Source organism: Mesoplodon bidens (genome assembly GCF_964165515.1).
Source record: "Mesoplodon bidens genome assembly, chromosome: 18".
NCBI classification, from domain to species: domain Eukaryota; kingdom Metazoa; phylum Chordata; class Mammalia; order Artiodactyla; family Ziphiidae; genus Mesoplodon; species Mesoplodon bidens.
Genome location: NC_138175.1, coordinates 19,650,560 through 19,667,267, shown reverse-complemented (window position 1 = coordinate 19,667,267; position 16,708 = coordinate 19,650,560). Strand labels below are relative to the sequence as shown.

Genomic DNA, 16,708 nt, shown 5'->3' with positions numbered 1-16,708 from the left:
CTGTGCTCCACAGACCATGTTTTGCTTCTTGATTTCAGTTGTGCCATGTACAGCCAGCCATCAGCTTCTTGGTCTTACACATCGTTTATGTCTTTGTTTTTTTAAATACTCTATTTATTTATTTATGTATGTATGTGTATGTGTATGACTGTGTTGGGTCTTCCTTGCTGTGCGTGGGCTTTCTCTAGTTGTCGCGATCGGGGGCTACTCTTCGTTGCCGTGCGCAGGCTTCTCATTGTGGTGGCTTCTCTTGTTGCGGAGCACAGGTTCTCAGTGTGTGGGCTCAGTAGTTGTGACACATGGGCTTAGTTGCTCCACGGCATGTGGGATCTTTTTGGACTAGAGCTCGAACCCGTGCCCCCTGCATTGGCAGGTGGACTCCTAACCACCGCGCCACCAGGGAAGTCCCGTTTATGTCGTTTTAATGGTATAGATCTTGTCCACAGAGTTGCTGTCCTTTAAGATTTCCTCTATGCCAGGATTCATACTTTGTTTGTTTATTTTGGCTGCGCCGTGCACCATGCGGGATCTTAGTTTCCTGACCAGAGATAGAACCCGGAGATCTAACCCGTGCCCCCTGCATTAGGAGTGCAGAGTCTTTTTTTTTTTTTTTTTTTTAAGAGTCTTAACCACTGGACCACCAGGGAAGTCCCCTTTGTTTTTATTGGAAAACTAAGTTTACAGAGAGAATAAATTGAGGACATAAGGTTACCCAAAGAAACTTAAATCACTAGTATGAGGAAGATTACAACAGGAATGTTTACCTACCTAGGAAAATACTGCTTTTTTTTTTTTTTTTTTTTGCGGTAGGCGGGCCTCTCACTGTTGTGGCCTCTCCCCTTGCAGAGCACAGGCTCCGGACGCGCAGGCTCAGCAGCCATGGCTCACGGGCCCAGCCGCTCTGCGGCATGTGGGATCTTCCCAGACCGGGGCACGAACCCGTGTCCCCTGCATCGGCAGGCGGACTCTCAACCACTGCGCCACCAGGGAAGCCCGAATACTGCTTATTTAAGAGTAGCTGTAAAAGTTATCTTTAGGGATCCATTCAACCAACTTAAAATTTAGGAGCTGTAAAAGTTATCCTTAATATGCATTCAAATTCTAAGAGCTTTAGGATTTTGCTTTAAAGGACATAGAAAAAATGAGGGCACCCACCAAGGACTTCTCTGTGTGGCTTGGGGAGTTCCTTGGGAGTGGCAGAAGCCACCTGTGGCTGACTAGGGCCCTGTGGCAGAGCCTTGCAGAGTGGTGCCTGCTGGCAGAATGTTCCTCTAGAGGCTGGTTTTTTGCTTCAGGGATGCTACTGGCATCAAATTCACTCTACATTAACTATCTTTTTTTTTTTTTTTTTTTTTTTTTTTTTTTTTGCGGTATGCGGGCCTCTCACTGTTGTGGCCTCTCCCGTTGCGGAGCACAGGCTCCGGATGCGCAGGCTCAGCGGCCATGGCTCACGGGCCCAGCCGCTCCGCAGCATATGGGATCCTCCCGGACCGGGGCACGAACCCGTATCCCCTGCATCGGCAGGCGGACTCTCAACCACTGCGCCACCAGGGAACTACATTAACTATCTTATAGGCTCTATTTCATTTTTTAAAATCAGAAACCTAGTTAACCATCTGTCTAACTTATTTACCTATCTTGGTTTCAGACGACTAGAGGCTTTTTTGCCAAAAATTAGGTCCCTCTTCAAACAAGTAGGATTTGTCTTAATTTAATGCTTTGAGAAAGAGTATACAGGTTTAGAAAAAACAATAATGGCAAGTAATGTGTAACTTTGAAGACCATGGTTCACAATTAAATGTGTAGATTTGGCATACCATATTTGTTTTTTTAAACATCCGCATACTTTCTCTAGTTGTTGTCTTCAGATCTTCCCTGGCAGTACCTTTGTGCATTTTCTCAGTTTTTAGTATTTGAATGCAAAGATGTGGCATTGCATACAGACTGCTAACATATACCCCAAGAATAGTGATTTTTCCACACTTGATCTTATTTTTAGTCACTCATCAATTTTCAGGGGCGTAAAATTTCATTCCTTTTGACACACATTAGTGACAATATATGGACTCCAATACAAAAGTGTTTCGTGGGCTAAATGCACTAATTCTCCTCTTATGTTGTTATAAATTGCCTTTTCAACAGAGAAGACTTTTCTTTAGCTTCATCTGGTAAAGTATTATATCAGTTTAGTTTTGTGGGCTTTAGTTATGAGATGGGTTCCCTCTTAATTGTACCTCATATGCCAAATTCTTTGGAAATTTAAATTTAGCTCTTTCATTTCATTTGGGAGTTTCTCCCCCCCACCCCCTGCCATGGAGTTAAGTACCACTCTACCATTGCCTGAAGCTTGACAGTCCATTTATTTGTATTTTAGGGAGAGAATTGTCAAGTAACAATATGACCTAAAAATATTTTGTTATTTGTCTAAAAAAAGATATTTCATTGCTGTGCTTCTAGGATTTTCAAAGGTCAGTAGTGAAAGCTCCCCCCATAGTTATCTTATTACATGAAAAATATAGTCTTTACTTGTGGTTTAAACTAACTTAATCAGTAAAACCACTACTTGCTGAAGATAAGGAAATAAACTGTTAAAGGAGTGTTACTACATCTATAAGAATTAATTTTTTGGTAGTTTAACTGTATTTACATTATTTGGTTGCAAGGTCACAATGGGGTGCTATTTTGATAATCAGAAATCTTTAGTTCTTTATATATTTAGCAGATGTTTAAAAAAATAAGTGAAGGTTTTATTATTGACTTGATAGACATTTACAGCATGTCAATTAGTAATGTGACATTTTAGCAAGTATATTGTTTCCCAATTTTATTTGTCTTCCTCTTGCCCTCATTTTGCTTTTCATACTGTATCTGCATTTGTGTATGTTTGGTGTTCATAAAATGATTTGTGCTTCTATTTTAGAATGGTCACAGACCTGGGGCCAAAGAACAAGATGAAGTAGTGGATAGATTGCTGACCAGAGGCTTGAGAGCTGAGTTCTGTCTTCCCTGCTCAAACTGACTTTGCAGCCACGGAGAGGTAAATGCTGTTCCCATTTCTTGGTCTTAAAAATAGGAGTAATAAGACCTTCGTGGGGTTGGAGGATTTGCTGGATCATTCTTGGGTATAGGAGATACAGGACAGTGGGTGATTGAGGGCATACAAGCTTTATATTCAGGCAGTACTCCATTTGAAACTCTGCGTGCACTGTTGTATACTAGCTGGGTGACACTGGGCAAATTACTTAACCTTTCTACTCCTACAGTCCTTACTTGTGAGAATAATACCAATTAAAGAGACTATTCTCGGAGTTGATGAGAATGTGTATAAAGCATCAAGTACCATTCTGAGTATGTACATAGAAAGACACAAGGATATGGTGGCTGCTTTTCTGTAGAAACCCAAAATACATTCCAAATATACATTCCATTCAACCCAAATATACATTCCAAAATGTGTATTTTGACTCTTGGCAAATGACCTCAAAAGTCCAGGGCTTGTGGCAATTTGTAATTTTGATGAGGAACAGATGGAATCCTATTATTGGGGAAGCTGGTATCCTAGATAAAAATTGTCTCACTTAATTTGAGTTAACCTAGCTGATAACCCAGGTTGCTTCATAGTGTTACAGTCATTATAAATAATTTTTTAAAAAACATTTGAAAGGGTCACTTAAAATTTACTTTAGCCTACAATTTCTGCTATGAAATATAATGAACAGTATAGGGAACTTGAAACAGGCCTCATAAATGTCAGTCTACTAGGCTTTGGGATTTCATTAACAATAAAGTAGGGTTCTAGGTGTGAAAATTATCTCTTCTCAGGCTACCAGGAAGAACATCTTTCTTATCCCCTAAAAATTGTGAAAATAGTTTAATTGCACTTGTGTAATGGCGAAAAGGAGTGTAAAAGTGAGGGTTACAAATGCTGAGATTAGATAAGCTTATATGAATGAATCATCTAAATGACTATTAAGATTTTTCTTACAAGCTGTGCCTGGAGCAAATAGAGAGGAGGAAGGGAACAGGAGTGAAAGCTCTTCTCTTCAACTGTCTGTTTTCCAAGTGGGCAGCTTGGTACCTCGATAGATATGAAGGACAAGATGTATGTGCTAGTATTCTGTTGCTCCAGAAATAACTTGTGCTCTGCAGGCTCTTTTAATGTTGACACACAGTGCATACTAATGAGCTGCTGAAAAGAGAAACAATACTGATTTGAAAAGCTATTGAGAAAACTAGCCTTAAGAGTTTGGGGAATGGGGTTGTAAGAACATTTTGGTCACTTTTAAGTTTTATGACTAGTTTAATTGTTTAGATCCCTGGTTCTCAAACTGGGATATGAATACCCTTAGGGTACAAAGTGGTATGATTCCGGGGTACTTGAAGCCACAAGATAAACATGACCCATCTTCTTGGAGCTTCAATTGTGCTCACTGAGGGGGCGGTGAGTTAAGTAATTTAACTGGTAAGTAATTACAAATTTTTTTACATTAAAGCAAATATATATTTTAGGAGAAGAATGTGAACTCTATGACTGTTTAAGATAACACAGGTCTTCAACAAAATAGGGCATGAGTGCTTGGGAGTGGGAAGCCCTATTTGTATAGGTACTACAGTGCAAACATTTGAGAAGCAGTACTTTTGAGCTATGTAACAGCTCTACCATCCAGCTCCTTATTTGTCCCCTGTAGTATCTACTGTGGACTATAGAAGTTAAATTGTATTAAATGGAGCTTGTTTGCTTGTATGCATGTTACTACACATGCCCAACATGAACAAGGGCTCTGTGCAGATTGGTAGACAGTTCTAGATGGCTGGACCAAGTCATCAAGACCATTCCAATGATATAAGAATTATAATTTAAAAGAAAAGCAGCAGTATTGAGCAAAATCAGGTCTAAAACTGTAAATTCTATAAAACAGAATTTTGAAAACAAATGTCACATTAACCCAAGCATAATTAACAATTTATACTGGTTTTTGTACCCTCCCCCCCGCCCCCATTCAGGTTAGTCAGAGTCATAATAAAATGGCTAAATCCTAAGCTATGGACCTTATGACTCCTAAAATAATTATTTGAAAGCATCTATTCTTAACTGTTTTGTGTGTTTTACAATCTCTAAGTATTGTTACTAGAGTATTGCTCTTAATGTAAATGGCACTTAAGAATTACATTTTCTGTATTGATAATGCCTGCTCTTTGAATACAGGTTTTATATTTGAACCTAACTGGTTCTAGATATACTGAAGTGTGACTTTCTCTGAAATGATGTAAATTGGATCAACTCAGATACTTAGATGTGCTCTAAATACCTGCAGTATTTATTCACTGAGCACTTGTAATGTGCTCACTCCATCCTTTGAACACTTGCCTTTCTACTTTGTGCCAGGGAGTGCGTTAGGTACTGGGGATTTCAAGATGAGTAAGAAAAGGTTCCTTTTCCTGAGGGTCTCAAGTAGAGTATGGGGCAAGAGATCTATAAATAAGTGTTGTCAGTGCTCTGATAAAACTATGTTCAGGGTGCAGGGAGGATGGTCAGTTACAGAAGTTAGTGAAAGGTGTTGGGAAAGGCTTTCTGGAGGAGAGACCCTGATCTAGGTGTATCGGGAAATACAAAAGAAGCATAAAATTAGATTTTAATCTTACTAGGGCACCAAGGCTTAGCCAGCGTGCAGCTTAATAGCTGTGGCAAGTTCATTAAGGGTCACTTCCTTGTCCCTTCCTTCCCATTTGTAAAATGACATATCTACTGTATTGGAGGCTTATGACAGTTAAATGTAGTATCGGTAGGGGGAAATATATACAGTTGGCCCTTGAACAATGTGGGCTTGAACTGCTTGGTCCACTTATACACAGATTTTTTTTTCCCCGTAATAAATACTACGGTGTTACAACCCACAGTTGGCTGAATCCACTAATGAGGGTATGGTGTATATGGAGGGCTGACTATGAATTAAAGTTGGATTTTAAACTACATGGAAGTTCAGCTCTCCCCTAAACCCCGTGTTCTTTGAGAGCCAGCTGTATGTTTGTAACCAACTATAATGTGCTACATAGGGGTAAAGTGACGATCTTTACACTTTAGCAATAGTTGGTCATTGTATATAGTTTGCATTAAATCGAATAGTGATGACCACCAGAGAGTACAAAAGTTAAGTGAACTTAAGTGGGACTTATCAGGAAGTTAATCAGAAAATATATTGAGCAGTAGACAAACGGATAAGTAAACAGGATCAAATCCTATGTTGGGAGTGATGTTTGACAACCACTAAAAAAAAGCTGATTGGGAAGACTATTAACCAGCAAAATGCTTATGAGAAGTTTTTTTTTTTTTTAAATATAGTACATGGTGGGGGGAGGGGTAGGCAGGGAATTGGATGAAGGCAGTCAAAAGATACAAACTTCCATTTATAAGATACATAAGTACTTATGTATAAGATACATAAGCACTTAGGATGCTTATATGTGCAAGGTGATAAGTATAATTAACACTGCTGTATGTTATATATGAAAGTTAAGAGTAAATCCTAAGAGTCTCATCATGGAGAAAAATACTTTTTTCTATTTCTTTAATTTTATATTTGTATGAAATGATGGATGTTCACTAAACTTACTGTGGTAAATATTTTATGACGTATGTAAGTCAAATCATATGCTGTACACCTTGAACTTATACAGTGCTATACATCAATTATATCTAAGTAAAACTGGAAGAAAAAATTAAAATACGGTACAAAAAATTGTTATGGAAGAAAAGTAAAGAAAAATTCAAACAGTAATAACCTGGCATATAGCAAGAGCTTGTTTGAATGAATGAATGCCAAGGAAAAAAAGACTAAATGGATAGGCATCAAAACACTAGTCAGAACAAAATAAACTAGTAGTGTGAGGGTGGTTAGGTTTCGGGTGACTTTTCTTGGTTTTCTGTAGTTTTATAACATAGTTATTTTATAATGCAAATAGGGTTTTTTTCTCAGAATTATCAAAATTTGGGAGTAACAATATTCAACAATAGAGGACTAATTGAATTATGATACACCTGTTTACAGACAGTCCTTTGTATCTGCAGATTCAACCAACTGCGATAAAGAGGGACCATTATACTGTGCCATTTTATATATAAGGGACTTGAGCATCCACAGATTTGGGTATCTGGCCAGGGCTGGGAGGTGTCCTGGAACCAATTCCCTGTGGATACTGAGGGACAACTGTAATAGAATGTCATGCAACCATTTTATTACGTCTAGAAATATATTGAAATGGAGAGGGATTTGAGATATGCTACATAAAGAAAGCAGATTATCAAATAGTATGCACAATATGATTTCGTGTGAGAGTAAATACGTGTATATATGGGGAGGGGACTGTGGATATAAACCAGCATGTTTATGTAAAATGTATAAGTTCATATTCTTGCTTATCAGAGTTTTCTCCTATTATCTGTATTGTATAATTTTTAAAGGGAAAAAGGAATGCAATACAATAGGAAGTAGTACTGAAGCTTTCCAATAAGTATAAAGAAATAATAAAAGTATTTTTACCTAGTAAAGCTAGGCTCGAGAGCCTTGCAGGAACAGTTGCAAAAGTGCAGGCAGGTGGAGGGCACTGGCAGCCATGTTTCTGCCCAAGTGTTAGAGGGAACTGAGGTTGCAGTGGCAATTCTTAAAACTTTCCTTACTTAAATTTGGTCTTAAACTTTTTTTGTATCATTCGAGTAATGTTTAGTTTCATTCTTTGGTAGAGTCTAACAATTGTAGAATTATACTAGAACCTAACGAACCTTTTACTTTTTTCCCTAGAGGTAAACACTATTAATAGTTTGGTGTGTTTCCTTACGGTTTTTTCCTCCACTTTTGTAAATGGGCATTTACATATGGTACAGTTTTTAAAACAACATGTAATTGTGCAAGTATTCTGTGACTATCACATTCAATACAAGGACATGAGAGGAAATATTTCAAACAGTACAAAATGATAATAGTGAAAAGTAATAACTTCCCCCTGCCTCTCATCCCTCAGTTTTCTTCCCCAGAGGTAATAAATATTACCAATTTTTCATATATCCTTCCAGAGAAAATTCTACATATATATAAACATGTGTTTATGTATCTTTTTTAAAAAAAACACAAATGGTAGCATAGTATACACAACATTGTTCTGAACATTTGAGTTGTTTTCGATCTTTTGCTGTTAGAGAAAGATGCTATAATAATTATCCTTCTTGCATACAGCTCTTTGGGCACATGTACTAGTGTATCTGTACGATAAATTCATAGAAGTTGAACTGCTTATATATTCCTAGAAGAGGGAGTGGCATGTACAAAGGCCCAGAGGCAAGAGAAAAGAAACCTAGGACGTTCTGGATACTGAAAGCAGCGACTAGAGCAGAGTGGATGAGGCTGGATGCAGGCAGATCTGCTGATAGGGCCTTGAAGGACCCTGTAGGCCCGGTGAAAGGGTTTAGACTTCAGCCTAAGAGTTTTAGCATGGGAGGTTTCAGAAGGGAAGTCTCCTTGCTGATAATGAATTTATATTTTAGAAATCTGTGGCCACTGTGTAAAAAATGGGTGGTAATGGAGCAAGAGGGAAAGCAGGGAAACTAGTCAGGAGGCCATCACACTTGGCCAGGCAAGATATAATGTCGGCCTGACTTAAGGTAGGGGATCTCAACAGAATTGCTGTTTGTCTAGTTTTGTTGTATTTTTTGTTTTGTTTTGTTAAACTAAGCTGGAATCCTGTGTCCTCTTTTGTAACCTTTTCTCATGTTATATGTTATGAACATTTTCCTTGTTAGATACCCTGTGTTACCTCAAATTACTGGGAACATACTTCCTTATTGCTAAATGTTAAGCTTTCTAACCTATTCCTTGTTGTTGGCCTTAGCTGTTTGCCTCTAATACTTCATGTCTCTTCTTATTCCCCATGGTTTGAATTATTTCTAAAATAAGAGTAAATTGACTCTGAATGAAAGCCAAGTTAATTGTAAATTTGAGTGCATAGACTTTGATCTATTCAGAATCCTATCAAGTATATAGCTATAGCTCTAAGCATTTTCCACACTGAAATTAAATCCCGTGTTTCTTATTTTGAAAGAGGTAGGTGATACACTAGCTTCCCCAACAAGGAAGGAGGAAATAGAGTCCTAAAATGTCCTAGATGGGTGAGGGCTTTTGAAGAAGAGAGCAGATAGATAATCTTGATGCTTTGTGTGCAGTGGGGAGGGAGGGGGGGAATTATACCCTGACTTAGAGCAGCCGTTCTAGTTTAAAACATACCCTAATAGAGGGGGGGAAGAGCCAGTCTGGTAGACTGTATCTTTTTTTTTTTTTTTTTTCGGCTGCTTTGGGTCTTAGCTGCAGCATGCGGGATCTTCACTGTGGCGCGTGGGCTTCTCTCTAGTTCCAGAGCGTGGGCTCAGTAGTGTGGCACATGGGCTTAGTTGCCCCGCAGCATGTGGCATCTTAGTTCCCCGACCAGGGATCAAACCCGCGTCCCCTGCATTGGAAGGCGGATTCTTTTTTTTTTTTTTAATTAATTTTATTTATTTTTGGCTGCGTTGGGTCTTCGTTGCTGCGCGTGGGCTTTCTCTCGTTGAGGTGAGCAGGGGCTACACTTCGTTGCGGAGCACGGGCTCTAGGCGCACGGGCTTCAGTAGTTGTGGCTTGCGGGCTCAGTCCTTGTGGCTCGCAGGCTCAGTAGTTGTGGCGCACAGGCTTCGTTGCTCCGCAGCATGTGGGACCTTCCCGGACCAGAGCTCAAACCCATGTCCCCTGCATTAGCAGGTGGATTCTTAACCACTGCGCCACTAGGGAAGCCCCAGCCTACTACTTTTTAGATAAACTCTGGCATAGCACAGTCACTGTCACAAATTGTTAAGTGTGTGCAAGATACTATACATTGACAGAGGTATGGTACAGAACTATAATAATAGAGGACACCCTCATTGTTTTTAGTATTTCTTGTGTTTCTGTTTTATTTGTATCTTACAGCTTTCTACTTCTGTTTAAAATTTTTTTGTTGTAGGTATATGTTGAGACTATAAAATAGTAGTGACTTGGTTTCCTGTTGGGAATAAATTGTATTATATAATACATTTTTTTCTTTCTGGCTCCTTGGCGGACAAGGCCTTTGATCCTTCTTTTGTCTTGTCTTTTAAGTATTTGTATATATATAAATTTCCCCCCAACTTCTTGATTAAGCTTTTGTCTGTATTTCTTTTTTTTTTTAAACATCTTTATTGGAGTATAATTGCTTTACAATGGTGTGTTAGTTTCTGCTTTATAACAAAGTGAATCAGTTATATATATACATATGTTACCATATCTCTTCCCTCTTGAATCTCCCTTCCTCCCACCCTCCCTATCCCACCCCTCTAGGTGGTCACAAAGCACCGAGCTGATCTCCCTGTACTGTGCGGCTGCTTCCCACTCGCTGTCTATTTTACGTTTTATATTTTCTTTTTTTCCTCTATTTGTTTCCATATTTCTCAGGAGTAACCAAGTTGACAGATTACTTGTTTTTATAACCTAATATTAGTTCAAAGTAGCATTTTGTTTTATTGTTTAAACTCTGTGTTCCTATGCATGTATAGCCTTCTTCTGTTTTTCAGATTTCTTTGTTCTGTTGAACAACACTTTAACTATTATTCATATTTTATGCTATACTATTTACTCACTAAGGATGTCTCTCTGTTTTTTTTTCATATTAACTGTTTCTTGATCTTTGTTCAAAGGCAGTATATTGCCACTTATTATTGCTATTACTATGCCTTTGGTACAGACATTGTTTAAGCTGCTGACTTCTGATTTAACCTTTACCTTATAGGAGACCCCATTTACCAAATAAAATGGTCTTGTTTCTACAAAGTAGCCTTCAGGAATGAGTACTGGGTTATAGAGACCCTGGAGCAGTGGCCACGTGGTCACTGACACACACTGCAAAACCATGAATTCACTCCGTTATGTGTGTCCATTTCTCTTTTTCTTTCCCCCTTTTTCCTTTTGTCTTATGTTGAGCTTGTCCATACCATCTAGAGAGATCTTTTTTTTTTTTTTTTTTTTTTTTTTTTTTTTTTTTTCTTTTTGCGGTATGCGGGCCTCTCACTCCTGTGGCCTCTCCCGTTGCGGAGCACAGGCTCCGGATGCGCAGGCCCAGCGGCCATGGCTCACGGGCCCAGCCGCTCCGCGGCATATGGGATCCTCCCAGACCGGGGCACGAACCCGTATCCCCTGCATCGGCAGGCGGACTCTCAACCACTGCGCCACCAGGGAGGCCCAAGAGAGATCTTTTGATATTGATGCTACCCACAATAGAGGTGATATTTTAGAACTTCCTTCTTGAGTCATACATTCCATAATTGCTTATATGGGAATCATATTAGTTTTGAGGTAGGCTTTTTTTTTATTATTCCAAATAAATAAACGAAATGATTCTTTGTTGTGAAGAATGAACCAAAAATTCTAATAGTAGAAAACTATGGGTATTTGAGTGGTTTTGATTTATGTCGACTTGCATTTAGGGTGCATAACTGTTGTGTTCTATCAATAGGTCAGTCACTTCAAAGCCATAGTCAGCAGACATTCTATATAAGGATTACCATGGGACCTTTTGAAATAAGGTCTGTCCCACCCCAGACCTACTGAATCAGAATCTCTGGGATCTGTGCTTTTTTTTTTTTTTTGCAGTACACGGGCCTCTCACTGTTGTGGCCTCTCCCGTTGCGGAGCACAGGCTCAGCAGCCATGGCGCACGGGCCCAGCCGCTCTGCGGCATGTGGGATCTTCCTGGACCGGGGCACGAACCCACGTCCCCTGCATCGGCAGGCGGACTCTCAACCACTGCGCCACCAGGGAAGCCTTGGGATCTGTGCATTTTAAAGCTCACTAGGTGATTTTGACACCAACCAGGTTTGGGAACCACTGCTCAGGTAGAACCTGCCCCCAATCCATAGATGTACTGTATATTTTACACTGTATGTGTGTAATTTATTCCTTTTTATAACATAATTATTTATTCAAGGTGATACTTGCTGTACATCCCCAACCTTTCTCATATTCTCAGTGATGAAACACTGTAGGAGCACTCTAAAGACAGTCTTAACTCTGAGCTGCTTTCAGGATTATGGGCCTGGAGCAGGGCAAGGAGGGACCTGGTGGTCTCTGACATAGTCACCCTTGGGAGAACAAGGAGAAATGAGGCATTAGGTTGCTGTATGCCAGCAAAAGTGTCATTCAAGCTGTAGAAAGCAGAGAGGGATAGCTCGTGCCTGGGAGGCAGCCTCCAATCCATACTGTGGCACTAGGATGCTGACTGCCAGAAAGGCTTTGTCTTCTGTTTCACATATAATGTCCAATAAGTGAAATAAACAGGGTACCCTTAATGAGGGCCTAGAACATGACCTCTGAAACCAGGTCACAATAATAAATGAGGTGGTTTAATACAGTTCCACTTGAATTTTTTTGCACAGTTTGTCTAATTCCGTACATATTTAAGTTTTTCCCACTTACTGTTTCCACTGCTAGAATGTTTCTCTCTACTGTAGTTCACCTGTCAAGGTCTGTTTTATCCTTTAAGATCCACCTTTAGCAATTCCTCTCGTTAAAGCCCTCCTTCACCAGCTTAAGCTATCCTTTTTGCCAGGGTGGTGGGAAGTATGTGTTAACCTCTGTTACAGCACACGCTGTATAGCTCTTGTGTGTTGTTCTCTTTGTCTCCCTGTCAGCTGAGGAGCTCTCTAAGAACCAAGCCCTATGCAGTTAGGACTTTTTTTTCCAAGTAATTAAGAGGGAAATTCATTTCTGTGTACCCAGCATCAGGTACCTTTTTTTTTTTTTTTTTTTTTGCGGTACGCGGGCCTCTCACTGTTGCGGCCTCTCCCGCTGCAGAGCACAGGCTCCGGACGCGCAGGCCCAGCGGCCATGGCTCACGGGCCCAGCCGCTCCGCGGCACATGGAATCTTCCCGGACCGGGGCACAAACCCGTGTCCCCTGCATCGGCAGGCGGACTCTGAACCACTGCGCCACCAGGGAACTCCTTCAGGTACCTTTTGATAAAAGAATTATTATTGGTTTAGCACTTCTTATTCTTTGTAGCAAAAGAACTCTTTCACCTCCTATGGTTGTTTCACCATATTGTTGAATTAATATTGTTGCAATTACAAGTATTTTATTAGTATGTATGTATTTCCTTATTTCCTAGGTTCAAAGCTCTCCATAATAGATTTTTTCAAGTAGCTGTTAGAATCATTGTTTTGCTTTGACTGCACCTTTTAATATTAACAAATGGGGAGAAGGGTGGGTTAAAAACTGGGATGCTCTTAACCTTTTTTACTTAAAAGAGATACAATTTTATTTCCCTTTTAATTACTTCTCCCCCCTCCCCCAAATGCCCCATCTGTTCTTATTAAAGTTAATGGCACACAACAGGGAAGAGAAAGGTGTACATGTGACTGAGTAGGTGAGTGCTACTTCAGATAAAGGCTGCTTCCGCTTCCAGTCACCCTGAAGTAAATGGTCGCTAATGTTTTTCTGCTTCTCAGACTGAGTCATCCTTTCCACTCAGCTCCTCCCCATTCTTTATGGTAGTTTTCAACTTTCCTGGTACTCAGTATTAATCAGCATGATACTTTGCTTTGAGTTATCTTAAGCTCTCAGATAAGATGATGATGTATATATTTTCAGGAATAGTAGAGTAAAATGGTTATTTTATTTGACTTTTTAAACCTAATTTTTGTTCCAAAAGGGTAAATAATTTTTGTTATTTTTGGCTAGTGTTCTGCATCTAATAAAAGGCAGCTTTTCCTTTCATTCTCAGGAGAAACTGGTTACTTATTTGTCATTCCTTTTTTTCCCCTTGTCCTAATGGCACTTAGTATCCTCTGCAGTCAGAATACTGGACTAGGTTTTTCAGTCTCCTGGCTAAAAACATTCTTCTAATTTAAATATCTAGAAAAGAGAAAGCTACAAGGTGTCTCCTCTCTTCTCTGCCTTCTAATGATGTCTGATGTTTTGTATTGAGCAGTCTGAAGGCAAGTTGTTAGGTGACCTCCATGTTAGGCTATTTCAGAATTGTTGTGGCTTATGGAATCTCAGTGGGGAGTTGGGGCTGCTGTTTCTTGCCAAGAGTGTAGACGGTCTTCTGATCTGCTCCAGGAAATAAGTTGGGGTTTTAGCTACCTGTTGTCCCTGTAGGGAACAACAATAGGGTATTAAACAAAAAGTTTTGGTGATTTTATTTATAAAGCAGACTTCTGGAAATTGTCCTTCTCTACTGTCTTATTCTCAGTGCACATGTGTTATTTTTAGTACACATATACTTTATAATAACCAGTGTCCCCAAATGACTAAACTCTGAACTAGTGAGTATGAAAGGTTATTTTGGTTGTTTTCCTTTGAGAAATAACCTGACACATTTGCTATCTAGCCACATAATCAGGTAATAAATTACTGAGTCTTAACATCTTCAAAAATTAGTGTATTCACAATTAGCTTTTATTTTTGTGGCAGGATTTTTAAAATCTTAAACCTATACTTGTGTTGTTAAGACTTATTTTTTTCTATTTGAGAAATGACACAAACAGCAATAAAGGATATAAATTCATATAGTTAAGCTTCCACGTAGCATACAAACAAGGTTTTGTTTTTTCCATGTTCTCTTCCTGCTTTTGTCATGTGCAGGAACCATTTATACATGTTTCATATGACAGTGACGCCAGTATTGAATGTCTGCTGCTTACCTAACACTGTTTTTGTGTTCATTGCTATAGAGTATTCAGAAGTAAAAGGCATAGCTCCTGCCCTTAACTAGCTAATAGTCTATTAGGGGAAAAGACAGATAAATAGAACAGTATATTACAGACAAACAAAATAACAAAAATGAAACATAAATTAGAGTTCAGTCTGCACTGGTCAAGGTTGAGAAGACTTTGAATAGCGGATAACTTGACCTGGAGGGGACAAGACAGTAGGCTCTTGTGTGGGAGATACCCCAAAGGTGAGGTTGGATGGGTCGAAAGGATGGTAACAAATCATACAGAACTCTGGGATTGAAGCCAAAGAGTTTGGAGGTGATTGAGTAACCCTCAATCCTCATGAGTTTTTCTGCCTCATTTCAGGAAGATTTAGTCTGGCAGCAATATGCTGGACAGACTTACTATAGTAAGATAGACCAGCCTGGGAGGCTGTTTTGTTCCTTTTTGGCTCTTTTTCTCTTTCATTCCTGGATTTGATCAGTCACCAGATTCTGTCAACTGGTTGCTACCTTCATTCTGCAGATAATTGGGTAGTTTATCAGAGAAGTCATTTTTGTGGGGAAAATATATCTAAGATTTGTGATTAGAATTCTAAGAAACAGAAAGGTCATATGTTAAGCTAACATGTGTTCATTGCCTTCTGGGGTGACCTATAAGGATACAGAGGAGCACAGTAGCCAGGCTCTGCCTGCATTGTTTTATTTAATCTTTATGACAGCCAGTGAAATGGATACGATTATTATCTTTGTTTTGTAGAAAAGGAAACTGAGGCACAGAAGGGTAGCATGTCTCACTCCAGGCCACACTGCTAGTAAGTAGAAGAACCAGAATTGGAATGTGCAGGTCTCTGGTTGGAAAGCCTAAGCTCTTAATGACTATTCCATTCTGTTTCTCCTCTTGCCCCCCCCTTTTTTAAGATATGGAACAAGCATTTTCCTCATATAAGCATTATATTAAAACATGATTTTTAATATCTGCATAATATTCTGTTTCGTGGATGTATCATCATTTACCAAATTTAACTATTCTCCTGTGGTTGTACTTTTAGGTTGTTTATAATTATTCAGTCTGATTAATAATGTCCTTATAATCTTCGTGTTCATCTCTGATTATTTCTTTTTTTTAAATTTATTTTTTTAATATTTATTTTTGGCTGCATTGGGTCTTCGTTGCTGCGCACGGGCTTTCTCTAGTTGTGAGTGGGGACTACTCTTCGTTGCGGTGCGTGAACTTCTCATTGCAGTGGCTTCTCTTGTTGCGGAGCACGGGCTCTAAGCACGTGGGCTTCAGTAGTTGTGGCACGCGGGCTCAGTAGTTGTAGCTCGTGGGCTTTAGAGTGCAGGCTCAGCTCAGTAGTTGTGGCACATGGGCTTACTTGCTCCGCGACATGTGGGATCTTCCTGGCCAGGGCTCGAACCCATGTCTCTTGCACTGGCAGGGGGATTCTTAGCCACTGAGCCACCAGGGAAGTCCTCTGATTATTTCTGGGCATAAAGTCTGAAGTGGAATTACTGGATCACAGTAATTTGAATATTTTAAAAATTCTTGATTCATATCACCAGTTACCTTGCTGTTTTTTGGGGTTTTTTTCATTGAAGTATAGTTTACCTCCAACATTATATTAGTTTCAGGTGTGCAACATAGTGATTCGATATTTTTTTAGATTGCACACCATACAAAGTTAATATTTTTTATTCTCTGTAACATTTATTTTATAACTGGTAGTTTGTACCTCTAGTCCCCTTCACCTTTTTCGCCCACCCCCGCAACTCACCTCCTCTCTGGCAACCACTAGATTGTTCTCTGTATCTGTGAGTTACCTCGCTCATTTCACTGCACCTTGACCAACATTGGGAGTTATCCTTTAAAACAGCCTTAACAGTTTAATAGAGGTGAAAATGCTGTCACATTATTTTAATTTGTATTCCTCTTAATGTTTAGGAGATTTGGTTGTGTTTTTTT

At 39.4% G+C, this 16,708-nt stretch overlaps 1 protein-coding gene across 3 annotated transcripts in view; it reads left to right on the top strand.

Moving 5' to 3' along the window:
- CTCF (CCCTC-binding factor) overlaps nt 1–16,708 on the top strand; it is a 49,281-nt gene that overhangs the window by 2,277 nt on the left and 30,296 nt on the right. For 2 of the 3 annotated variants that reach the window (XM_081215784.1, XM_081215782.1), the window contains exon 2: nt 2,921–3,037. The gene's annotated coding sequence lies outside the window, so the exon portion shown is untranslated. Of the gene's footprint in view, nt 1–2,920; nt 3,038–4,349; nt 4,463–16,708 lie in introns of all 3 variants that reach the window. The other variant, XM_081215783.1, reaches the window with a different exon arrangement.